The 26,921-nt window shown below is 45.4% G+C and overlaps 1 protein-coding gene across 1 annotated transcript in view; it reads left to right on the top strand.

Moving 5' to 3' along the window:
• MARCHF4 (membrane associated ring-CH-type finger 4) overlaps window positions 1-26,921 on the top strand; it is a 161,731-nt gene that overhangs the window by 14,058 nt on the left and 120,752 nt on the right. The gene's annotated exons all lie outside the window — the stretch shown is intronic.

Below are 26,921 nucleotides of genomic sequence, written 5' to 3'. Positions count from 1 at the left end.
TGCACTGTTACTGTAAAAATGACACTGGCAGGGAAGGGGTTCATTTTATTGGAGAGGGAGGGGTTAATGTATGCCTGGTGCTTACTGACGTGTGTGGGGGGAGGTGACTGAGTGACACAGGGACAGATCGCATGTTCAGCTATGCTGAACCCTGCAATCTGTCACTGTTTGTCACTTAGGAGATCCGCCCGCTTTGTTTACACAAGCGGGCGGATCTCCAAACTCGATTCCCCGACGATCGGGGAAGAGCAGCGGTGATCACCGCCGCTCCTCCCCTGGCCCGACTCCCGCTGTGACTGAATACAGCGGGAGCGAGCCTACAGGGGGAGGAGTCCAGCGACATAGGTCTACGTCGCTGGACGGAATCGAGCCACTTTGCCGCAGTACAGTCCCAGTGACTGGTCAGCAAGTGGTTAAAACTGCGCATACACACCTGGAATGGCGCCAAACTTTGGTACTTAAAGCGGAGTTCCACCCAAAAGTGGAACTTCCGCTTTAGGTATTCTAACCCCCTGACATGCCACATTTGGCATGTCCTTTTTTTTTTGGGGGGAGCGGGTACCTAGTTTTGACAGGTACCCGCTCCCACTTCCGCTCGGAGCGCCGCGGCGCCCTGAACGGAAGTTCTCCTCTCCCCCTCCCTCCCTGCAATCTTCTGGGACATGTCAGAGGTCCCAGAAGATTGCCGGCCAATCAAAACGCGCAGCGCGACTCGCGCATGCGCAGTGGGTACCCGGCTGTGAAGCCGCAAACTGTCACAGCCGGGTGCCCACAGCAGTGATGCCGGCGCCGCCGAGACCAGAGGGAGAGGATCGAGGCTTCGGGCGGCCGCATCGCTGGACCGTTGGACAGGTGAGTGAAATGGCTGGAACTCTGCTTTAACCGGTTAAGGACCGCCCGCCGCAGTTATACTGCAACAGGCAGCCCCTCCTGCGCTCCCGCCCCCACTCAGCAGCTGGGACACTGATGCACGGGGCAGACTCTGATTGCCGCCTGGCACCCGCGATTGCTCCCCGCTGAGAGAGAAGGACGGTCGGATGTTGTAAACACAGCTGACCGTTCTTCTCCCTGGAATGATCACAGAACGCCTGTGATCCTTCTATATAGGAACACAGGTCTCTATGATAATTTCACAAGCCACGCCCCCCCCCACAGTTAGAATCACTCCCCTAGGCTTACATTTAACCTCTTGATCACCCACAGTGTTAACCCCTTCCCTGCCAGTGTCATTATTACAGTAACAGTGCATATTTATAGCACTGATTACTGTAGTAATGTCACTGGTCCCCCCAAAAGTGTCAAAAATGTCAGTTAGGGGTCCGATCTGTCCGCCGCAATGTCGCAGTCCCGCTAAAAATCGCAGATCGCCGGCATTAATAGTAAAAATAAAAACAAAAAAACAATAAAAATGACATAAATCTTTCCCGTAGTTTGCAGACGCGATAACTTTTGAGCAAACCAATCAAAATACGCTTATTGCAAGTTTTTTTTTTTTTACCAAAAATATGTAGCAGAAAACAAATTGGCCTAAAATGTTAAACAATTTTTATTTTTTAATTTGTTTTTTTTTTTTGGGAATGTTATATAGCAGAAAGTGAAAAATATTGTGTTCTTTTCAGAATCGTCGTTCTTTTTTTGTTTATAAGGCTAAAAAAAAAATCGCGCAGGTGATCAAATATTACCAAAAAGAAAGCTCTGTTTGTGGGAAAAAAAGGACATCAATTTTATTTGGGTACAGCGGCGCACGACCGCGCAATTGTCCATTAAATGAACAGAATCACAAAAAATGGGTACTTCTATTGTGGAAGTGAGTGAGCAATCTGCAGATCGCCTCCTCCTTCCCTTCTCTGCCACCTGCTTGATAGCTCAGCTCTTCGGGACGGTGGCAGCTGCCAAGCAGCACCCTCTGATATGTGGTCATGCTGTAGGTGTGGTTGGAGACCAGAGACATGCTGCAGAAGAAAGACCTTGACCAGGGACATATTTCATAAGACGGCTAGAGATTACTGACATTACAGCCTCTTTACAAACCAATGCTCCCACTGCTGAAAACTGGGAAGCCAAGGCTTCTATGGAGTAGGACTTGGGACCCAATGAGACGGTATATACAGGTTATAGTGAGAACGGAATAAAGGAATCAAAAAGCCCTCCAAATGGATCAGTGCATAGAACAGAGGGTATTCACATGTCTCACTCCATCACATACACACAATCCAGCGAGAGCTCCAAACATACACCTATGTGTCCAAGGATTTTAATGATTAAATTGAGTCATAGCAGAAAAATACAACGCGTTTCAGGAGCCAAACATACTCCCCCTTCTTCAGGGCTTGGGAAATCTGACATACATATACACAAACATATATGTATATACAGTATCTCACAAAAATATGCCTATCAGTGCCCATCAATACTGCCTATCAGTGCCGCCTATCAGTCAGCTACTTAAAGTATCTCACAAAAGTAAGTACACCCCTCACATTTTTTGTAAATATTTTATTCTATCTTTTCATGTGACAGCACTGAAGAAATCACACTTTGCTACAATGTAAAGTAGTGAGTGTACAGCTTGTATAAGAGCCGGTTCACATTACAGCGATCCAACTTTGCCGGGCGACCTCACAAGTCGCGGTGCGCTGCTCGCACCGCGACCTCGTAGCGGCCGGCACGGACTTCATAACATTGAAGTCTATGCAGGTCGCTCCGGGTCGCCCCAAAGAAGGTCCGGACCCTTTTTCTAAGTCGGAGCGACTTGTGTCGCTCCTATTAGAACAGGACCACAGCTTCTCTATGGAAGGCGACCTACGGCGACCTGTCAGGCGACCAGGTCGCCTGACAGGTCGCCCCAGTGTGAACCGGCTCTAACAATGTAAATTTGCTGTCCCCTCAAAATAACTCAACACACAGCCATTAGCGCCCATTCACACTGGCGCGACACGACTTGCTGGGGCGACCTGTGAAGTCATATCATTGAAGTCAATGCAAGTCACCTCCAGGTCGCCCCAAAGTAGTACAGGACCCTTTTTCTAAGTCGGAGCGACTTGTGTCGCTCCTATTGGAACCTGTCCTGTACTATTCAATGGCGAGCGACCCACCGCGACTTGTCAGGCGACCAAGTCGCCTGACAAGTCGCGCTAGTGTGAATGGGGTCTAAATGTCTGAACCGCTGGCAACAAAAGTGAGTACACCCCTAAGTGACAATGTCCAAATTGGGCCCAATTAGCCATTTTCTCTTCCCGGTGTCATGTCACTCGTTAGTGTTACAAGGTCTCAGGTGTGAATGGGGAGCAGGTGTGTTAAATTTGGTGTTATCGCTCTCACTCTCTCATACTGGTCACTGGAAGCTTAACATGGCACCTCATGGCAAGAAACTCTCTGAGGATCTGAAAAAAAGAATTGCTGCTCTACATAAAGATGGCCTAGGGCAGTGAGGGCGAACTTTAGCACCCCAGATGTTTTTGAACTACATTTCCCATGATGCTCACCTACACTGCAGAGTGCATGAGCATCATGGGAAATGTAGTTACAAAACATCTGGGGTGCCAAGGTTCGCCTTCACTGGCCTAGGCTATAAGAAGATTTTGAGGGGACTATGCTGTGAGAAGGCACTCCTGTGTCACACATTTCACATTTCACAGAGCCTGTCTTCTGATCTACAGAGGAGTCAGGACAGGAACCATTGCTTGACACCGGTATCCTAACAACCAATGATGTCATCAGTTGATAAGGAGGATGTCTGTTGCCTCCACAGAGGGCCACTGATAGGGGGGACCACCCGTCCTCCTGTAGGGGGCCTGGGCACACAGGGGGGCCCCAACAGCACAGGGAATCGGTGCAGCTAGGCGGAGGGGCAGTTACAGAAGGAAGCCCTGTGTGGCTCTCTGCAGCAGCTGAAAGTCAGTCTCTCCCCCTCCTGCCAGCTTCCACCTGCACAGGGCATCATTCCTGTAATTGCTTCTCTGACACCGATCCCCCTCCCTGTTCTGCCTGCTTCTGACCCCCCCCCCCTTCCATGTGCCCCCCTTTTAAAAAAATTTTAAAATAAAATAATTGTCACAATGTTTAACATTTAAAAAAAAATTTATACATTTAAAATAAAAAAAAAAAAAAGTAAAAAAATAAACAAAAAAGGGCTAATTCACATGGGATCTCTGTTAGGTTTGTGTCCGCTAATAATGATTTTAGAGTATTTTTAGTGAAAATATTGTCTTGATAAATTTGGGGGGGGGCTTCCAGGTAAGCTGCACAGGGCCCCGTGTTTTCTAGCAATAGCCCTGCCTCCACAGCATCCTTATCTGACCCTCCCTTGCCCCACTCCCTCAGCGTTGGGGTGGCATTAGCTGAATGATGGAGAGAAATTGAGGGAGAAGAGAAACATTGGAATACTAGTCAGTACCAGTGTGCAAAAGTGTATTTGCTTTGGAAGAATAAATCACCTCTAACGTTGGGTGTCCTACTTGTGTGGATGTTGTTGCGTTATGTAAAGCTATTAGAATCTTTTTTTTACATTTTGGAATGGGGGCGCCTCGAGACTGTCCTTTATTTTAAAGGGTGCCTTGACTGAAAAAAAAGTTGAGAAACGTTGCGACATGTGACAACCTCTGTTCTAATAAAGCTTTACTATTCTAGACAAAAGACTGGAAATAATTCCTATTATATGTCATTATACGCTGCTGGAAACAATGTTGCTTTTCCTTTATTACAAAGCAGCTTTCCTATTGTCAAAGGCCGCGTAAATATGAACGCCAATGAGAGCCGTACAGATGGCGAAACGACACAAGCGGGAGAACGCACAATCTAAATATCTACAAATTTCAGTAATGCAGCTTGCGTCTCCGCGCCGCAGACATGATTGATAAAAGCCGGAATTGTTTCAAAGGGAGCGATAAAGTCACCAAAGCTTAGCTATGTATAATAGCAACATCCAGGCTGAAAAAGGAAACATTTTAGACCATGTCACTTACTAAATGGATTAAGATGCTTAACCACTTCTGGACCGGATGATTTGACCCCACTTACAGTCGGTTCACACTGATCCGACTCAAAGTCGCACCGACTTCGGGCGACTAATGAAGTCGCCCGTGCACCGCGACTTTATCGTGGCTTGCAACGACTTCACATAATGGAAGTCAATTGAAGTCGCTCCGCATTTGCAAAAAAAAGGTGCAGGAACCTTTTTCTAAGTCAGAGTGACTTGAGTCGCTCCTATTAGAACGGTTCCATTGCACAGCATGGACCGCTACTTGTCAGGTGACCAAGTCAGTCGCCTGACAAGTCGGATCAGTGTGAACCGGTACTTAAGCCCCGGAGGATTTGGCTGCTCAAAGACCAGGCCCTATTTTGCAATTCAGCACTGCGTGACTTTAACGGACAATTGCGCGGTCGTGCGATGCTGTACCCAAATTAAATTGACGTCCTTTTTTTTCCCACAAACAGGGCTTTCTTTGGTGGTATTTGATCACCTGAGCGATTTTTTTTTTTTTTTTGCGCTATAAACAAAAATAAAGCGACAATTCTGAAAAAAAAAACCAATTTTTCACATTCTGCTTTATAACATTCCCCCCCCCCCCCCCAAAAAGTAAAAATCTAATTTTTCCCTAATTTTAGGCCAATTTGTATTTTGCTACATATTTATGATAAATAAAAATCACAAAAAGCGTATTTTGATTGGTCTGCGCAAAAGTTATCGCGTCTAAAAACTAAGGGAAAGATTTATGTCATTTTTATTTATTTCGTTTTTTTTACTAGTAATGGTGGCAATCAGCGAGTTTTAGTGGGACTGCGACATTGCGGCGGACAGATAGGACCCCTAACCGACATTTTTGGGGGGACCAGTGACATTACTACAGTAATAAGTGCTAAAAATATGCACTGTTACTGTAATAATGACACTGGCAGGGAAGGGGCGATCAAAGGGTTAAGTGTATGCCTAGGGGATGTTTTCTAACTATGGGGGGGAGGGACTTGTGGAATCAACACAGAGACCTGTGATCCTAAATAGGAGGATCACAGGCTCTCGGTGCTGATTTATGAGAGAACAACGGTCTGCTGTGTTTACAACAGCAGACCTCTGTTCTCTCTCCAGGGGGAGCGATCGCGGGTGCCCGATGGCATTTGCGGCCGCCGGCCCTGTGAGTCAACTTCCCCGCTGGCTAACAGGGGGCGTGCACGCACCCTCAGGATAGCTCCCGCAGGTCGCAGGACAGGTACGGCGATTCGCGCAGCCGAGCCAGCCTGCCGCAGTATATCTGCAGCGGGCAGTCAATAAGTGGTTAATATATTCAGTTGGAGCGTATTTGCAGCACAAGTTTAAATCAGTATTTTTTGCTAGAAAATTAGTTATAACCCCCAAACATTATACATTTATTTTAGCAGAGTCCCTAGGGAATACAACGGCGATTGTTACATTTATTTACGTCACACGGTATTTGCGCAGCAGTTTTGCAAACGCAGTTTTTTGGGTAAATATACACTTTATTGAATAATAATAATAAAAAAAAGACAATATTAACCATAATTTTTTCGTATAATGTGAAAGATGATGTTACGTCGGGTAAATAGATACCTAACATGTCACGCTTTAAAAATTGCGCACGCTCGTGGAATGGCGACTGTAAGGACCTTTTGAACCGGATGACAAAATGGGCTCCCTAAGAATTTTTGGGAACACACAGAGATGCACACAAGATGTAGAGTCAAAGCATGTTCGTTTATTTCAGGAAATGACCCGAGAATATATACAGTTAGAACAACAAAAAAAATAATTTCGCAATAAGGGGCTTGGCTTCAGTTTGACTCATGATCACATGATACTTTTTGGTATACTACACAAATTTAAACTGTTCCCATAACAACTTTACCTATCAGATGTTCTTATATGCAACTATTTCTGCAGAGTCAGACATATCTGAACAAACAAGATGTTATGACTATAAATCAGGCATAATTGCAGGAATAATAGAGAAGAATATACAGCATGAAAAGACCATTAACCCATTCCACAAGCGTATTCTAATATCTCCATAGGGGGCATTTTAAACACCTTTACAGGTTACCAGTTTAGGGGTACAGAGGAGGTCCAGCACTAGAATTATTACTCTCGCATGTGCGGTGCGAATACCGTTTACATATGTGAGCGCAACTTACGTATGGATGTGTGCGCTTTACTTTTTTTTTTATTATTTATTTTACTTTTTAGTTTTTATTTTTACACTGTCCTTTCATTTATTTATTTTTTATCAATTTTTTTCCTATTACAAGGAATGTAAACATCCCTTGTAATAGAGATAAGGACCACAGGTCCTATTTATGGAAAGATCTGTGGTCAAAAAGACCCCAAAACTCTTTACCTTTAAAAGCAAAATAAATAAATAAATAAATAAATAAAAATCTGATCATTTGCTTTAAAAAAAAAAAAAATTAATTACTTCCAGCCAGGACCGGAAGTGACGTCATGCTGTCGCTCCAGTCCTCCAAGGCCATAGAGTATCTACTCTGGGAGCGAACGGCTGCACCATCAGATCGTTTCTCGGGCGAACTGACGGAAATTGTAAGCCAGAGAAACACTGACAAGTGACGCTGGGCGGGGGGTATCAAATTGTAGATACTCTTTAGCAGGGGTCTTCAAACTATGGCCTTCCAGTTGTTCAGGAACTACAATTCCCATCATGCCTAGTCATGTTTGTGAATGTCAGAGTTTTACAATGCATCATGGGATGTGTAGTTCCACAACAGCTGGAGGGCCGTAGTTTGAGGATCACTGCTCTATAGCCTTGGAGGACCAGAGCAACATCATAACGTCACTTCCAGTCTAGGCTCGAAGTAAGTCATTTTTTTTTTAAGCAGATGATCAAACTTTTTTTTTTCTGATCCTTTGCTTTTAAAGGTAAAGAAGAGATTTGGGGTCTTTTTGACCCCAGATCTTTCCATAAATAGGACCTGTCATCCCTATTTCTATTACAAGGGATGTTTACATTTCTTGTGATAAGAATAAAAGTGATAAAAAATAAATAAATTAAAGGACAGCGTAAAAATAAAAACTAAAAAGTAAAATTAATAAAGTAAAAAAAAAATTAAAAGCGCCCACATCCCTCCGTGCTCGCATGCAGAAGCGAGCACATATGTAAGTTGCGCTCACATATGTAAACGGTATTCGTACCACAAATAAGAGGGATCACAGCGAATGTCAATAATTCTAGTGCTGGACCTCCTCTGTACCCCTAAACTGGTAGCCTGTAAAGGTGTTTAAAATAGTGATCGACTGATATCATTTTTTTAGTGCCGATACCGATATTTTGGTCTTCGGATATACGTATCGGCCGATATTGCCCGATATTTTCGGACATTTAATTTTTTTTTTATTATGGTTCACAGTATACGACTGATTGTTGTGCTATGGACAGAGTCTCCCACCTCAGCTGTAGATCTCTGCAGTTCATCCAGAGTGATCATGGGCCTCTTAGCTGCATCTCTGATCAGTCTTCTCCTTGTATGAGCTGAAAGTTTAGAGGGACGGCCAGGTCTTCGTAGATTTGCAGTGGTCTGATACTCCTTCCATTTCAATATTATTGCTTGCACAGTGCTCCTTGGGATGTTTAAAGCTTGGGAAATCTTTTTGTATCCAAATCCGGCTTTAAACTTCTCCACAACAGTATCTCGGACCTGCCTGGTGTGTTCCTTGTTTTTCATGATGCTCTCTGCGCTTTCAACGGACCTCTGAGACTATCACAGTGCAGGTGCATTTATACGGAGACTTGATTACACACAGGTGGATTCTATTTATCATCATTAGTCATTTAGGTCAACATTGGATCATTCAGAGATCCTCACTGAACTTCTGGAGAGAGTTTGCTGCACTGAAAGTAAAGGGGCTGAATAATTTTGCACGCCCAATTTTTCAGTTTTTTATTTGTTAAAAAAGTTTGAAATATCCAATAAATTTCGATCCACTTCATGATTGTGTCCCACTTGTTGTTGATTCTTCACAAAAAATTACAGTTTTATATCTTTATGTTTGAAGCCAGAAATGTGGTAAAAGGTCGAAAAGTTCAAGGGGGCCGAATACTTTCGCAAAGCACTGTATCGGGGAAAGTGTATATCGGCCCCTGATATATTGGCATTTCCAATAATCGGTTGATCCCTAGTTTAAAATGCTGCCTATGGAGATATTAGTGTACGCTCGTGGAATGGCGACAGACCGCAGTCTGTCGCTGAAGGGTTAATGGTCTTTTCATGCTGTATATTCTTCTCTATTATGACCCCAGATTCTTATCTTTTTGACCCCAGATCTTTCCATAAATAGGACCGGTCATCCTTATTTCTATTACAAGGAATGTTTACATCACTTGTAATAATAGGAATAAAAGTGATCAAAAATAAATAAATTAAAGGACAGTGTAAAAATAAAAAATAAAAAGTAAAATAAATAAGAGAAAATAAACCTGCGGTTGCAGGAAAGAAATTTACTCAGTGTATTGCCGGCCTAACAGGCTTACTTTGCCCGAGCAGAAGCAGCCAATCAGAGTTGAATACTGTACTTGCACTTGGAAACAACGCAGATCTGGCTGCTGGAGGTGAAAGTGGAACTAAGAGAAAAAAATGAGATACTTGCCACTGTCTGTCAATAGCATCAACACCGAAAGAATGCCAAAAAACGTTTCCACAAGCGATCAAAAGCACAAAGGCATCGAACGTGTTTCGGGGCTCCCCCTCCCCTTCATCAGGGCTTTAGTACTTAAAACAGCTATCTGCCACTAACGCAGGCACTCACACACTCCATCCAGGATCTTTACTCTGAGTCTATTAGACTTTATTTTAAACAACAAAATGGTTGTACACCTATGAAATGAAAAATGAACAAAGCAAATCCCTCTATAGTGTGTGCTTGCCTCAATCGAAAGAACTATAGTAGTAGTGTGATTTCTGTCTGCTGTCTTTTTCCTCTTCTATCTGCATGAGTCACTTCTAACAGGTTATGCTGAATCCAAGGGATCATGGGGGACGGGAGATGGGAAGCTTCAGCACACAGCCTGTGATTGACAGTCTCAGCTCGGCATGTTTTCCTATGAGACTGTATAGAGGGGGAGGGGGTGTCTGTTCCCTCCACTCAAGTCTCTGATTGCACTCAGATGTGTGTTCTATGCTGTGCAGTGTGTGACGTCAGATCACCGCCACCTCATTTCTGACAATCAGAAATGTTAAACGGTACACTTTGAACGACTGTGGATAAGAAAAGACTGCAGATAAACAGGCACAACTTATGTAGGAGGATTTGTTTCATCTCTGTATATCACCTGAGGCCAGTCACTTGACTGGGTAGATGTAAAGGTTTACAACCACGTTAACCTGTTTACGATTCCCCGCCGTATAACTTATACGGCGACAGGCAGTTGCTCCTAGGCGAATCGCCGTAGCTGTACGTCGCTTGCTCGCAGGAGGCTAGTGGGCGAGCGCGCACCACCGCTGGTGCGCTCCCGCCCCCGGTCATCAGCGGTAAAGCTGATGCAGCGGGCATGCAGCTTCGATTGCCACCTAACACCCGCGATCGTTCCCCGCTGAGAGAGGATGGTCGGCTGTTGCAAACACAGCTGACCGCTCTTCTCCCTGGAATGATCACAGAGTGCCTGTGATCCTTTTATATAGGATCACAGGACTCTATGGCCATTCCACAAGCCACACCCCCCACATTTAGAATCACTCCCCTAGGCTCACAATTAACCCCTTGATCACCCACAGTGTTAACCCCTTCCCTGCCAGTGTCATTATTACAGTAACAGTGCATATTTTTAGCACTGATTACTGTAGTAATGTCCCTGGTCCCCCCAAAAGTGTCAAAAATGTCAGTTAGGGGTCCGATCTGTCCCACGCAATGTCGCAGTCCTACTAAAAATCGCAGATTGCCGCCATTACTAGTAAAAAAAAAAAAAACCAAACAATAAAAATGACAGAAATCTTTCCCATAGTTTGTAGACGCGATAACTTTTGCGCAAACCAATCAAAATACGCTTATTGCAAATTTTTTTACCCAAAATATGTAGCAGAAAACAAATTGGCCTAAAATGTTAAAAAATTTAGATTTTTTAATTTTTTTGTTTTTGACAATGTCATATAGCAGAATGTGAAAAATATTGTTTTTTTTTTTTTTCAGAATTGTCGCTCTTTTTTTGTTTATAGCGCAAAAAATAAAAATCGCAGAGGTGATCAAATACCACCAAAAGAAATCTCTATTTGTGGGGAAAAAAGGACATCAATTTTATTTGGGGGGTACAGCGTCGCACGACCGTGCAATTGTCCATTGAAGTAATGCAATGCCGAATCGCAAAATAGAGCCTGGTCAGGAAGGGGGCAAATCCTTCCGGTCTTAAAGTGGTTAAAGCCCCGATGAAAAGGGATTGTTTGGATCACTGAAGCTCGTTGGTGCCTTTTTCCTTTTGGTCCCCTGTGGAATCAAATAAATACTTTTGGACTCTGTGGATAAGAGACAGTGCAGCTAAACAGGTACAACTTATGTATTAGGGTTTGCTTTTATTCTGTGTATCAGCTGAAGCTAGTTACTTATATGTAAGGGTTTACAACCACTTTAACCACTTGCCGACTGCCTAACGCCGATCTATGTCGGCAGTCAGCCCCTCACAGGCAAAGTGACGTAGGGCTACGTCACTAGCTTGTGAGGGTCTAGGGAGCGTGCACGCGCCCCCGGAGGCGCGCTCCCGCGTGGTCACGGACCCCCCCGCGCGTGTGACCGGCGGACCCGATGTCCGCCGGTCACTCGGCTATCGTCGGGGGAGAGGGAGAAAGTCAGGCGGCTTGTGTAAACAAGCCACCTGTCATTCTCCTCGGTGTAAAAACACTGATCAGCCGGATCTACTATGTAGATCCGTTGATCAGTGTCCTTACAGCTCAAGCCACAGCCAATCACAGTAAGAATCACGCCCCTAGGGACACACACAGCCCCTCCCTCCCAAATAAAGTTAACCCCTTCACTACCAGTGTATTTTTTTACAGTAACAGAGCATATTTATAGCACTGATTACTGTAGTAATGTCACTGGTACCCCCAAAAGTGTCAAAAATGTCAGTCAAGGGTCCGATCTGTCCGCCGCAATGTCGCAGTACCGCAAAAAAAATCGCAGATCGCCGCCATTACGCGTTAAAAAAAAACAACAAAAATGACAAAAATCTTTCCCTTTGTTAGTAAACGCGATAACTTTTGCGCAAACCAATCAAAATACGCTTTTTGCGATTTTTTTTTTACCAAACATAGGTAGCATAAAACAAATTGGCCAAAAATGTTAAAAAATTTTGATTTTTACATTTTTTTGGGGGGAATTTCATATAAAAAAATGTGAAAAATATTGCTATTTTTGCAAAATTGACGCTCTTTTTTTGTTTATAGCGCGTGATCAAAAAATCGCACAGGTGATCAAATGCCACCAAAAGAAAGCTCTGTTTGTGGGAAAAAAAGGACGCCAAAATTTGTTTAGGTACAGCGTCGCACGACCGCGCATTTGTCGGTTAAAGTCACGCAGTGCCGAATCGCAAAATACCCCCTGGTCAGGAAGGGGGTAAAATCTTCCGAGACTTAAGTGGTTAAAGCACCGATTAAGGGGGATTGTTTGGGCCACCAAAACGCGTTGGTGCCCTTTTCTTTTGGTTGCTTGTGGAATTGAAAAAATACTTTTGGACTCTGAGAAACATTTGTTTGGTGCTCCTTCTGGCTCCTTCTTAGATCTAAGCCCCTCAGGAAAGGCCCCATTTGGAGAGCTCCTGAATGTAAGCCATCGGGCTGCACTGAGGTGTCCTATTTGTATCGGTTGGAGAATAATGTCCCCTGTGGCACAGTTTTATTACCTGTTGATCCTGCCAGTAGATCCGTTATTTTTCCACTTTCCTATACAGGTTGACAACTCTGTTCAGTCTGCATAGAAATTGCTCAGCAGCGTTGTCACCCTGCAGACATGGTCGTTTTACACAGACATGATCTTTACTGCTTTCATCCCCTTCCTGTCCAGACCTACAGTATTTTCAGCTTTCAGGGCTGTCATACTTTGAATGACAATTGCGTGGTCATGCAACACTTTACCCATATGGAATGTTTACCATTTTTTTCCCCACACAAATAGAGCTTTCTTTTGGGAGTATTTAATCACCACTTGGAGGTTTTTTTTTTTTGCCGTAAAAGAAGACCGGGAAAAAAAATTATGTTTTTCTTAGCTTTTGTCAGCAATTTTTTTCACTGATGAGCACTGATAGGTGGAACTGACGGGCACTGATAGGCTGCATTGATCGGCACTGGTGTGCAGCACTAATGGTCACTGATAGGTGGCACTGATGAGGAGACACTAATATGCTGCACTAATAGGCACTGATATGTGGCACTGATGATCACTGATAGGCAGCACTGATGGGCATTTATAGGTGGCACTAATGGGCACTGATAGGCAGCACTTATGGGCAATGATAGGTGTCACTGATAGGGGGCACGTATGGACAATGATATGCGGCACTAATGGGTGGCACTGATGGGCACTGATAGGCAGCACTGATGGGCACTGACTGGCATCACTGATGGACACTGATTGGTGTCACTAATGGGCACTGATTGGTGTCACTGATGGGCACTGATTGCTGTCTCTGATGGCCACTAATTGGTGTGACTGATGGGCACTGCTGGGGCTGCACTGATTGGTGTCACAGATGGGCACCTATTTGGTGTCACTGATGGGCACTGATTGGTGTCATTGATGGGCACTGATGGGGCTGCACTGATGGGCACTGATTGCTGTCACTGATGGGCACTGCTGGGGCTGCATTGATGGGCACTGACTGGTGTTACTGCTGGGCACTGCTGGGGCTGCACTGATGGGCACTGATTGCTTTCACTGATGGGCACTGATTGGTGTCGCTGATGGGCACTGATTGGTGTCATTGATGGGCACTGATTGCTGTCTCTGATGGGCACTGATTGGTGTCACTGATGGACACTGCTGGGGCTGCACTAATGGGCACTGATTGGTGTCTCTGATGGGCACTGATTGCTGTCACTGATGGGCACTGCTGGGGCTGCACTGATGGGCACTGATTGGTGTCACTAATGGGCACTGATTGGTGTCACTGATGGGCACTGGTTGGTGTCACTGATGGGCACTGCTGGGGCTGCACTGATGATCAGTGCCTCGATTACCTGTACAGGTCTCCACTGTGAGGAGATTTTTTTCTGCAGCCAGTAAACTCCCAGCATGTTCTCCTATGTCTCCATGCACACACAGGCTGTTATCAGCAGTTTTTGGCAGGGGCGTTTTCTGGCTGGAAAAAAACCCCAGAACTAGAGAATTTTGAGAGGAGTTTTTCAGCTGTAAAAACGCTCTAACTCTAATAAAAGCTTAGCCGAGCCAGCCTGCCACAGTATATCTGCGGCGGTCGGTCGGCAAGTGGTTAAGGGCACTTTAACCCTTTGGCGCCAGCCGAACGCAAAACCTTGGCGCCGAGGGCCGCACATTTGAGTGAATTGCTGTCCATATGACTGTGCCGGGAGCGCGCCTAACTGAAAGCTCCCAATCTCAAGCAGCGTTTTCGCATCACGTGACCGACATGACAGCCAATCAGGGCAGTCACGTGCTCTTAAGCCCCGCCCTGCCTCCCGACATCATAAACCTATCAACCACTTTACGACCGCCCGCCGCATATATACTGCAGCAGGCAGCCTCTCCCAGGCAAATTGGCGTACATGTACGGCACTCGCTCTCAGGAGTCTAGGGGGCGAGCGCGTGCGCCGCTGGCGGTGCTCTCCCGCTTGTCAGCGGGCAGACAGCTCCGATTGCCGCCTGACACCCATGATCGCTCCCCGCTGAGAGAGAAGGACGGTCAGCTGTTCTAAACACAGCCGACCGTCCTTCTCCCTGTGATGATCACAGAGCGCCTGTGATCCTTCTATATAGGATCACATGTCTCTATGGTCATTTCAGAAGCCACGCCCCCCCCTGTTAGAATCACTCCCCTAGGCTCACATTTAACCCCTTGATCACCCACAGAGTTAACCCCTTCCCTGCCAATGGCATTATTACAGTAACAGTGCATATTTTTAGCACTGATTACTTTAGTATTGTCACTGGTCCCCTCAAAAGTGTCAAAAATGTCAGTTAGGGGTCCGATCTGTCCACCGCAAAAAAAGAAAACTGGTCTAGCACTTGCAATTGTGTACATCTCCATCCCTAAAATTTTGTAAAGACAAGAGAACGGTCGCCCAGGCGGGACTTTATATGAGGTTGCCACAATAGTCATGAAGAGTCAAAGAGTAAAATTTATTAGTAGAGTAAAAGCATACAATCAATATAAATGTATAGCCATAAGTATAGTTACAAAACATGTACAGCATGTAGGAAACAATTGACAAAATAGCAGCAAATTGCGAATGATGACAGCATTGCAGCATCTGTGTAGCATAGTATTGGGTATATCTGTATTGAAAACTCTACGCGTTTCGTGGGTCTAATATGCCCACTCATCAGGAGTATATAAGTAGATCTGTCTAAAAGCAAATAATAAAAAATAAAATATCAATATTTGCTGTGCGTTTATAATGGCCAACAACTGTGAAGTTTCAACAAATGTATGACCCAAGTGGGGAAACAACACTTACATTGGGCCAAATCAGATTGAGAAATGCTGCCATGAGGTGGGGTGCCAACATCTGATCCGGGAGCTGAAGAGACAAGAGTACCCACAAGAAAATGGGGAGCCGGGCAAGGAAACATGAGTGATGGAAAATGTGATATGACACTGGCTGAAAAATGCAAGAAATAGTATATCAAAGTATTAGAATATGGGCTGTATCACATAGTGAAACATGAAAGTATTCAATGTACAAGGTATGTTCCAGCAGAAACAGTGTCAACATTAGAGAAAAAAAAAAAAAAAAAAAAACGAAAGAAAGCACCGAAGAAAAATGCAGATCCCCAGAAAAAGTGCTGATCACAGTGTAACCAATGACCAGGAATAGTGATGAGAAAGCTGTGATGAATAAAATAAAGTGAGGAAGATGAGCTCATATGGTTTCATAACACTGGTTGAGTAAGCATAGTATCTCAGGATATTGAAAGTACAAAAAAAGTATCAATATAATAAATAAAGATGATACACGTCTTTTGTCCAGGGCTGTCGTATCTGTTGAAAAGTGCAAAAGATTGCACACGAATTTTGTCGGCCAACAACAGCCGACTGCAGAAGTGATGTCATGTGATGGTTAACTTTCCCTGTGTTTTTTTCTTTTCTGAGCATGCCCAGTCTTGCTAATCTGCTGTCTGTCGGCCGAAATCTGTACTGACTGGCAAACAATCGGCCGTTCTGGTGTCGGCATACAAAAATTTTAATGCTTGCACGACAGATTCTGTTCGGCCGAAAGTGCGCTGTCGGCTGTCGGAACCATCATACTAACAAGTCTACGATCGGTCGTCGGCCGAATCTTTTCGGCCGACAATCTGCACGTGTGTACGGGGCATTATAGCGTAAAAAATAAAAATCGCACAGGTGATCAAATACCACCAAAAGAAAGCTCTATTTGTGAGAAAAAAAGGACGTCAATTTAGTTTGGCTACAGCGTTGCATGACTGCGAAATTGTCCGTTAAAAAAACTCAGTGCCGAATTGCAAAATAGGGCATGGTCATTAAGGGGGGGGGGGGGGGCAAATCCTTTCCAGTCTTAAAGTGGTTAAAGGGCCGGGAAGGCGCTGGCGTGAAGAGGTTAAGCTTTGACAGAAAATCCTGGAAGCTGATTGGTTTCTATGCAGAGCTGCACCATATTTTGCACTCCCCCAGTTGTAGTAAATTAACCCCGTAATGATTGGGGGGTTGTAAGCAATTTTCTAGCAAAAAACAAATTCAGATTTCCCCATGTATGTGATAAATTGTCTAAACTGCCCGGGATAGAAAGTGGTTAATGAGACGAATGTCTACCGGCAGTAATCGCGCCGTTCATTGTTCGTCGCTGTAATCCGAAGAATGGGTTGCGACGGGTTACCGCAATTTACACATCACGGTCACTCTTTTCATTATTAAATGAACCAATTTGTGACAATTCAGTTCCATTCCGCCGAGCATAAACAGGTCATTTGTGATCTTCGGCTGCGGCACATCCCACCTGTATTCTTGCTTTGTGCCTTTAGACTGCTGCGCGACAGCTGAAATCCTTTTTTTTTTCCGAGGCATTCCGGCGCAGCGTGCTGTATATTGGGATGACTCATTCCACAACCAGCAATTAAATATCTAGAGCCGAGAACGGCGCACAGCAACTGGTGTGGAAAACGGCACAGTCCTCCCTTGCTTTGTCGCTGAGAGAATCGCCCGCTCTTAATTATTGAAGGAAAATGTTAAAAAAAAAAATGCGATTCAATTATTTATACCGTAATCCAAACAGCGACAGATTCACGGTGAGATTTGCCGGGGAATGTGCATTACTGCTGCTCTGCATAAATACGCCCGGATAGAAACCTTTACTATGTAGCAGCCAAAAATAAGATGGATCGTCGCAGAGTATTGCACGGAAGATGTGTGATGTGAAGGTCAGTGACGTCTATTATAGAGAGCTACAGACGCCTACGTGACATTCGCAGAATCCAATTTATGCATACAGGTAGATAGCAGACTTGCAACCCTTATCATTGTACAATTTATTAAATAAAATTGCAGAGCCATTCCTTCCCTGCATTCTTTCTGTGCCAATGGGGGCAACATTTAATGTTCTTAGGCTATTTTCTCTCCAGGTTGAATGTTCTGCACAGAGTGTATCAGGAAAATACCGCATTATGGCCACTAGAGGGGGTTGATGATCATATTTACCACTTCAATACTGGGCACTTTTCACCCCTTCCTGCCCAGGCCAATTTTCAGCTTTCAGTCCCGTCGCAATATGAATGACATTTGCGCGGTCATGCAACACTATACACGTAGGAAATTTTTTTTTTTTTTTTTTTAGACAGATAGAGCTTTATTTTGGTATTGAATCACCACTGGGTTTTTATTTTTTGCTAAAAAAAAAAAAAAAAAAAGACTGATCTTTTTAAAAAAAAAACTTTTTTGCAAATAAGAAATGTATTTTCTTCACTGATGTGTGCTGAGAAGGCTGCACTGATGGGTACTGATGAGGCTGCATTGATGGGCACTGATGAGGCTGCATTGATGGGCACTGATAAGGCTGCATTGATGAGGCTGCACTGATTTGGCGGCATTGATGAGGCTGCACAGATGAGGCAGCACAGATGGGCACTGACGGGCCTGCAGTGATGGGCACTTATGAGGCTGTATTGATGGGCACTAATAAGATTGCACTGATGAGGCTACACCAATGGGCACTGATTAGGTGGCATTGAGATGAGCCTGCACTGATGGGCACTGATAAGCCTGCACTGATGGGCACTGATGAGGCTGCACTGATGGGCACAGATGAAGCGGCACTGATGAGGCTGCACTGATGGGCACTGATGAGGCTGCATTGATGGGGACTGACAAGACTGCACTGATGAGGCTGCATTGATAGGCACTGATTTGGCAGCATTAATGAGGCTGCACAGATAAGGCAGCACTGATGGGCACTGACAAGCCTGCACTGATGAGGCTGGATTGATGGGCACTAATAAGACTGCACTGTTGAGGCTGCACAAATGGGCACTGATTAGGTGGCATTGATGAGGCACTGATGAGGCTGTTCTGATGGGCACTGATGAGGCTGCATTGATGGGCACTGATAAAACTGCACTGATAGGCACTGATTTGGCGGCACTGATGAGGCAGCACTGATGGGCACTGACGAGCCTGCACTGATGGGCACTGATGAGGCTGGATTGATGGGCACTAATAAGACTGCACTGATGAGGCTACATCGATGGGCACTGATTAGGTGGCATTGATGATGCTGCACAGATGAGGCAGCATTGATGGGCAGCAATGAGCCTGCACTGATGGGCACTGATGAGGCTGCTCTGATGGGCACCAATAAGCCTGCACTGATGGGCACTGATGAGGCTGCACTGATGAGCACAGATGAGGCGGCACTGATATGGCAGCACTGTTGGGCACTGATTAGGCTGCACTGATTATCAGGGCTCAGATTATCAGTGTAAACAGTGTTATCAATGTAAACTTTGGGAGATTTGGGAGAGGCAGGAGATTTGGGAGAGGTTACACAGTGGTGGCCGTGGTCCAGACAGAACTGTCACTCGGTCTGGGTTTGGACCGCGGTCCGCCATTTAGTGGTCTTTGTATTAGAGGGTGGCTACATTCTATCTCTATGGTCCCACTGTATGAAGGAAAATAGCCACCCTCTCTCACTCAACCCTGAGACAGACTATTAACTATGAACTATTGTCTATGGGGACTTGTAGTGTGCATAGGGCAGTGTACATCAATGTGCACTGCTCATTCCAGACAAACAGAAGTGAGTGGGAAAAGGAGAGGTTGGGGAGCTCATGGAGGACAATACAAGAAGGCAGAAAAACACAGTAAGAAATTATTTTATGAAAAATAGATTACAGGTCCATCAAAGTGGACCTTCACCCTTTATTTTTTTTAAAGCAGAACTACACTGCACCACAAACCAAAAACACTATATAATGTATTTTTAACCCCTTGGCGCCGGTGCCTCCCAGCCCTTTAGGGGGTTTCAGATGCTGTGCCGGGCAGGGTTTATGATCATGTGACCACTGTGATTGGCTGTCACGACGGTCACATGATCGGAAAGTTTCTTGCAATCAGGAGCTTTCCGTTAGCCATCGATAACTGTGCCGCGTCTGCAAATTGGTACACAAATATGCGGCCTCTTGGCGCCAAGGCCCACCCACCGGGAGGCCGCATAATTGTTTGCTGTCGGCGCCTAGGGGTTAACATTTAAAGCTAACTCCTCCGTCCATTCATGTCTCCATGCTTTATTTTGCTGAGAAATCACCTCCAAAAACACACCCCTAGCATTTATGGCTGCAGCCATCTTGAGTAAGGGCAGGTAATTCATGTAGTATTACCTTCTTGGAATCCATCTGCCCTTAGCTCAGGCATGCAGGCAGGAGGATGTGCTTAGCTGGTAAAACCCCTCCTCCCCTCCTGAAGACTCCTGAGATGTATGACTGGTTTACACTGGTGCGATGCGGGAACCCTGCAAATCCACTGTAGGTTCCCGCATTGCACTCGACTCGCAGGCAGTTCACACTGCCATATACGAACTGTTGGGGGTGTCAATACCAGTTAACGACACCCTCAGATCGGTTCATATATCACAGTGCAAACTGTCAATTCGAACAGGTATCGGATTGCATAGGTGTGAATCCGATTCTGGTGTGGACCAAAAAAAGGGTCCTGCACGACTTTGGTCCGAATGCGATCCGAATTCAGCCATACAATCTGTATGGCTGAATTCGCATCGCACAGACATCGCATGTGATTTGCAGAGCAGTGCGGTGCGAATCACCTGCGATGTCTGACATCGCTATAGTGTGAACCGTCACTAAAATTTATGCAAAATTACATAAATTAAAAATTACGTAATTAATTTATTAATTTTTTATGGTAGTTTATGCACATGAGATATTACATTTATGATTGTCATTGTTTTTTTGTTTATTGCAAGTGCTGTTTGTTAGTCATAAAATTTACCATGTTTGTCGCCGTTGCACTGGCGTGCGCAGTTTTAGGGTGTGACATGTTTGGTATCAATTTACTATATTTACTTTTTTTTTTTTTTTTTTGGCGCCCAACGTGGGGCTCGAATATTTACTATTTAGTGTAACATCATCTTTTGTAGTTTACAAAAAAAACGGGCTATGTATTTTGTATTTTTTTTTGCATTAAAATTCGAAAAAGCGTATTTTTTCCTCAAAAAAAGGGTTTAAAAAAACGCTGTGCAACTACTGTGCGACATAAAAAACTGCAAGACCTACCAATTTTTTCTCAAAAGCGTCTGCTTTAAAAATGATATAATGTTTGGGGGTTCTAACTAAGTTTGTAGTAGTATAAGGTAGTGATTGATCAATATCGTTTTTGTATTACCAATACCGATATTTTGGTCATCGCATATCGGTATTGGTCGATATTGTCCGATATTTTCGTACATTTTTTTTTTTTTAAAGGTACTCTTGTGGAGGGATCTGGGGGTCTAAAAGACCCGAAACCCCTCCTCTGCCCTTAAAAGCATTCAACACGCCAAGTTTGGCTTTTTTGAATGCTGTTATTTTTTTGAATTTGGCGCCGAATACCCGGAAGTGATGTCATGACATGGACACATGGAGACCCGATCAGAGCCGAATGCGGCTTTGATCAGGTTTTCTCTTCGGCGACGGTGCAGGTAGGATGCCCGGGTCTCCCGGTGGGACGGGAGACCCGGGCAAGCCACGGAAGGCGGCGGGAGGGGGGGGACGTCCCCTCCCGCTCCTTGTAATGACAGCCGAGCAGCTCCTCAGCCACATCGGTTGTCATTACAAGACAGCCGACCGTCGGCTATGGACACCGGTACCGGGGTGATGCCTGTAACTGCAGGCACTCCGGTACAAGCACTTTCCCGAAATATCGGCAATATCAGTAACCTCAGGGGCCGATTCCGATATATCGGGGAAAGTGCATATCGGCCCTCGATGTATCGGTGTTGCCAATAATTGGTCAATCCCTAGTATGAGGAGCCGGCTACTCAGTATCGTCTGTAAAGTGCAATTCTTTATTGGCTACATATAGAAATACAACTGAAACGGCTAACTCGTTTCAGCTATAACGGCCTTCTTCATAGCATGCTATGAGGAAGCCCGTTATAGCCGAAACTCGTTAGCCTGTTACAGTTGTATTTCTATATGTAGCCAATAAAGAATTGCACTTTACAGACGATACTGAGTAGCCGGCTCCTTATACTACTACAAACTTAATTAGAACCCCCAAACATATGTAGCCAATAAAGAATTGCATTTTACGGATGATACTAAGTAGCTGACTTGATTCCACTACTAGTTCTTCTATTAGAGTGTGGAGGCACCTTTGCCAGAGCACCGGATCCCAGCCACAAGAAGCTGCATTTGCAGTTGAGCGTGGGTATTGTTTTTTCTTCCATTAACTGTTTCTGATTAATGGATGATGCAGGACCCTAGGAAGCAGGACTCTGGGAAGCAGGACTCTGGGAAGCAGGACCCTGGGAAGCAGGACTCTGGGAAGCAGGACCCTGGGAAGCAGGACTCTGGGAAGCAGGACCCTGGAAAGCAGGACCCTAGGAAGCAGGACTCTGGGAAGCAGGACCCTGGGAAGTAGGGCCCTGGGAAGCAGGACCCTGGGAAGCAGGACCCTGGGAAGCAGGACCCTGGGAAATAGGACTCTGGGAAGCAGGACCCTGGGAAGCAGGACTCTGGGAAGCAGGACCCTGGGAAGCAGGACCCTGGGAAGCAGGACTCTGGAAAGCAGGACCCTAGGAAGCAGGACTCTGGGAAGCAGGACTCTGGGAAGCAGGACACTGGGAAGCAGGACCCTGGGAAATAGGACTCTGGGAAGCAGGACCCTTGAAAGCAGGACTCTGGGAAGCAGGCCCCTGGGAAGCAGGACCCTGGGAAGCAGGACTCTGGGAAGCAGGACCCTGGGAAGCAGGACCCTGGAAAGCAGGACCCTAGGAAGCAGGACTCTGGGAAGCAGGACACAGGGAAACAGGACCCTGGGAAGCAGGACTCTGGGAAGCAGGACTCTGGGAAGCAGGACCCTGGGAAGCAGGACCCAGGGAAACAGGACCCTGGGAAGCAGGACTCTGGGAAGCAGGCCCCTGAGAAGCAGAACTCTGGGAAGCAGGACCCTGGGAAGCAGGACCCTGGAAAGCAGGACCCTAGGAAGCAGGACTCTGGGAAGCAGGACCCTGGGAAGCAGGACCCTGGGAAGCAGGACTCTGGGAAGCTGGACCCCGGGAAGCAGGACCCTGGGAAGCAGGACTCTGGGAAGCAGCACCCTGGGAAGCAGGACTCTGGGAAGCAGATAGCCTTACAGCTAAATGTTTGTCAGAGTTTTTTGCATCGGTTCTGGCCCGTTCATCGGCTGCCCTCTGGTTTACTGAGATATCACCAGCCCAATCCATGTGATTGGTCTGTTTCCAGTCGCCGTCTATCCTTTTTAGCCTCCTAAACACTGCTATGATATCCCGCCTTAATCTCCTTTGTTACGGGCTAAAATTGCCCAGTGCATCTAATCCTTCCCCGCTACATCTGCACTTCTCCAAGAGGTAATGCTCCTTGTAAAAGCGTCCAGCTTCCCCCCCCGGGACTGGCTAACTCAGCACTCAGCTCTCCACAGATCAATGCAGCTTGTTGGCAGCGCAGACACACTGTCCACTCCGCTCGTCCAGAAGCTAGCGGCTTAGAAAGCGTACTATGATCACACGGCCAGCCTAGAAATATGGATTTAAATTAGATACATCGTACATGTACAGTATGCTAAGTAATGTGTATACAGTATATAACATGTCCAGGTATTTATAATCTCTCACATTTCTCCCCTGACAATATCCTCATCAGCTGTTATTTCCAGAAGGACAGAGCCATATCTGTTTAGGCATCATCCAGTGTCACCATCTATTTCCTACACTGGAACGCTCAGAGCTCACATAGGCACGTAAATCCTGGTGTCTATAGTTCCTGGCTGTTTTGGCCAGACTTTCTCCAACCCTTCTCTATTCCCTGTTCACAGTCCCATCTTCTCCAACCCTTCCCGGTTCACAGTCCCACCTTCTCCAACCCTTCTTTGTTCCCAGTCCCACCTTCTCCTACCCTTCCCTGTTCACAGTAGTCACCTTCTCCAACCCTTCTCTATTCCCTGTTCACCGTCCCACCTTCTCCAACCCTTCCCTGTTCACAGTCTTACCTTCCCCAACCCTTCCCTGTTCACAGTAATCACCTTCTCCAACCCTTCCCTGTTCACAGTCCCACCTTCTCCAACCCTTCTCTATTCCCTGTTCACAGTCCCACCTTCTCCAACTCTTCTCTATTCCCTGTTCACAGTCCCACCTTCTCCAACCCTTCTCTGTTCACAGTCCCACCTTCTCCAACCCTTCTCGATTCCCCGTGCACAGTCCCACTGTCTCCAATCCTTCCCTGTTCACAGTCCCACCTTCCCCAACCCTTCCCTGTTCACAGTAATCACCTTTTCCGACCCTTCCCTGTTCACAGTCCCACCTTCTCCAACTCTTCTCTATTCCCTGTTCACAGTCCCACCTTCTCCAACCCTTCCCTGTTCCCAGTCCTACCTTCTCCTACCCTTCCCTGTTCACAGTAGTCACCTTCTCCAACCCTTCTCTATTCCCTGTTCACCGTCCCACCTTCCCCAACCCTTCCCTGTTCACAGTAATCACCTTCTCCAACCCTTCTCTGTTCACAGTCTTACCTTCCCCAACCCTTCCCTGTTCACAGTAATCACCTTCTCTAACCCTTCTCTGTTCACAGTCCCACCTTCTCCAACCCTTCTCTATTCCCTGTTCACAGTCCCACCTTCTCCAACCCTTCTCTATTCCCTGTTCACAGTCCCACCTTCTCCAACCCTTCTCTATTCCCCGTTCACAGTCCCACCTTCTCCAACCCTTCTCTGTTCACAGTCCCACCTTCTCCAACCCTTCTCTGTTCACAGTCCCACCTTCTCCAACCCTTCTCTGTTCACAGTCCCACCTTCTCCAACCCTTCCTGTTCACAGTAATAACCTTCTCCAACCCTTCTCTATTCCCTGTTCACAGTCCCACCTTCTCCAACCCTTCTCTATTCCCTGTACACAGTCCCATCTCCTCCAACCCTTCTCTATTCTCTGTACACAGTCCCACCTTCTCCAACCCTTCTCTATTCCCTGTTCACAGTCCCACCTTCTCCAACCCTTCCCTGTTCACAGTCCCACCTTCTCCAACCCTTCCCTGTTCACAGTCCCACCTTCTCCAACCCTTCCCTGTTCACAGTCCCACCTTCTCCAACCCTTCTCTATTCCCTGTTCACAGTCCCACCTTCTCCAACCCTTCTCTATTCCCTGTTCACAGTCCCACATTCTCCAACCCTTCTCTATTCCCTGTTCACAGTCCCACCTTCTCCAACCCTTCTATATTCCCTGTTCACAGTCCCACCTTCTCCAACCCTTCCCTGTTCACAGTCCCACCTTCTCCAACCCTTCCCTGTTCACAGTCCCACCTTCTCCAACCCTTCCCTGTTCACAGTAATCACCTTCTCCAACCCGTCTCTACTCCCTGTTCACAGTCCCATCTTCTCCAACCCTTCTCTGTTCCCTGTTCACAGTCACTACCTTCTTCAACTGTTCATTGTCCCACATAGTTACATAGTTAGAGGTTGAAAAAAGACACCAGTCCATCCAGTTCAACCTATGATGAGTGTGTGTATAAGTCTTTATGCCAATAGTATATTGCATACCTCTGTATGTTGTGGTCTTTAAGGTGCCCATCTAATAGTTTTTTGAAACTATCGATGCTCTCCGCTGACACCACTGCTTGTGGAAGAGAATTCCACATCCTTACCGCTCTGAATGTATAGAATCCTTTATGCAATTTAAGGTTAAACCGCTTTTCTTCTAATTTTAGCAAATGGCCGCGAGTCCTTTTAACTCTTTAACTCCTTTTACTCTTAAAAGAACTGATATCCAAATGATGCAAAAGGGGACTAGGGTGGAAAGCATTAAATGATGCTGGATGTCCTCCAGCCAGGAAATGAGGCAGGTTCTATCTGACATTCTGCAGCATTCCCTTTTCGCTGAATAGTTTGTTCCCTATGCTATGGTCGCCAATACGGTATTTGTATATTGATAGCATATCCTCTCTCAAGCGTCTCTTCTCCAGAGAGAATATTGTGGAGTTATTGTGAGGCGCTATTACCCTTGGTATGCAATATAAATACATTTATGACCATGCAATATCTTGTATATAAAGTGACTACAGTGTTACAAAAGTGCAAACGTGCTTCCAAAGTGCAATTAATATGTGCAATAAGCAATGGATCCCAAAGTAGAATAGATTGTGCAAAAATGTGCAAAAAAAATGGTAATCAAATATGTTGCTCATACATATAAATAGGTGTTTAAAATGCTGGAGATATGAGGATGAGTGTCAATTTTAAATACTGTGCAGTTTTACGTGCAAAATGCAAAATTCTAAAGTGTTCAAAGTATATATATATGTGCATTAAAAATAAATATTCTGATATATCAACAAGAATAAAAGAATGCATTCAAATGAATATAGGTGCAATTATTTAATATGGTGATTTCATAGGAAATATGTGAATAAAAAGTCCATAATGCTATAAACCAAACAGGGTTGTAATCTCCTCCTTCCCCTAAAACGTGATCCATGCTTCAAAAAATTTGTGGTAGTAGTGGATAATCTCTGCTCTTCCACCTTGGTAAGTATTGGCCACTTACCAGAGCTATTCAGGCCCCCAGGACCTACAGAGCTGTAATAGAGCCTCCTAGGCTATAAGGTATTTGGGTCTGGATCCCTTTGGTGGATATAGTAAGCCCCTTCAGACGGGTTTCTCCCAGGTAAACTCGGAACTCAGGGATATCAAGCAAATAAGGATTTCATTGCGCAGATATATTTATTTAGACATTTGTGCAAAATACAGATAAAAGGCATAAACTCACATTAAGTGGTGCTTCCAATAGCACTACTATGGATGGCCTGTATACAGCAATCAGTTCCTCCTGTGTTCCACCCTGCCTGGAAGTGACGTAGTCGAAAGTGATGTCGCTGAGGTTAACCACAATGCATTTCGCCGGATATGCGTCTTCAGGAAGACTTCACTTTTTAGGGGAAGGAGGAGATTACAACCCTGTTTGGTTTATAGGATTATGGACTTTTTATTCACATATTTCCTATGAAATCACCATATTAATTGCACTTATATTAATCTGAATGCATTATTTTATTCATGTTGATATATCAGAATA

Source organism: Pelophylax lessonae, assembly GCF_965119305.1.
Source record: "Pelophylax lessonae genome assembly, chromosome: 6".
In the NCBI taxonomy this organism is placed as follows: domain Eukaryota; kingdom Metazoa; phylum Chordata; class Amphibia; order Anura; family Ranidae; genus Pelophylax; species Pelophylax lessonae.
The sequence above is the reverse complement of the archived record's forward strand: the minus strand, read 5'-3'. Positions and strand labels throughout refer to the sequence as shown.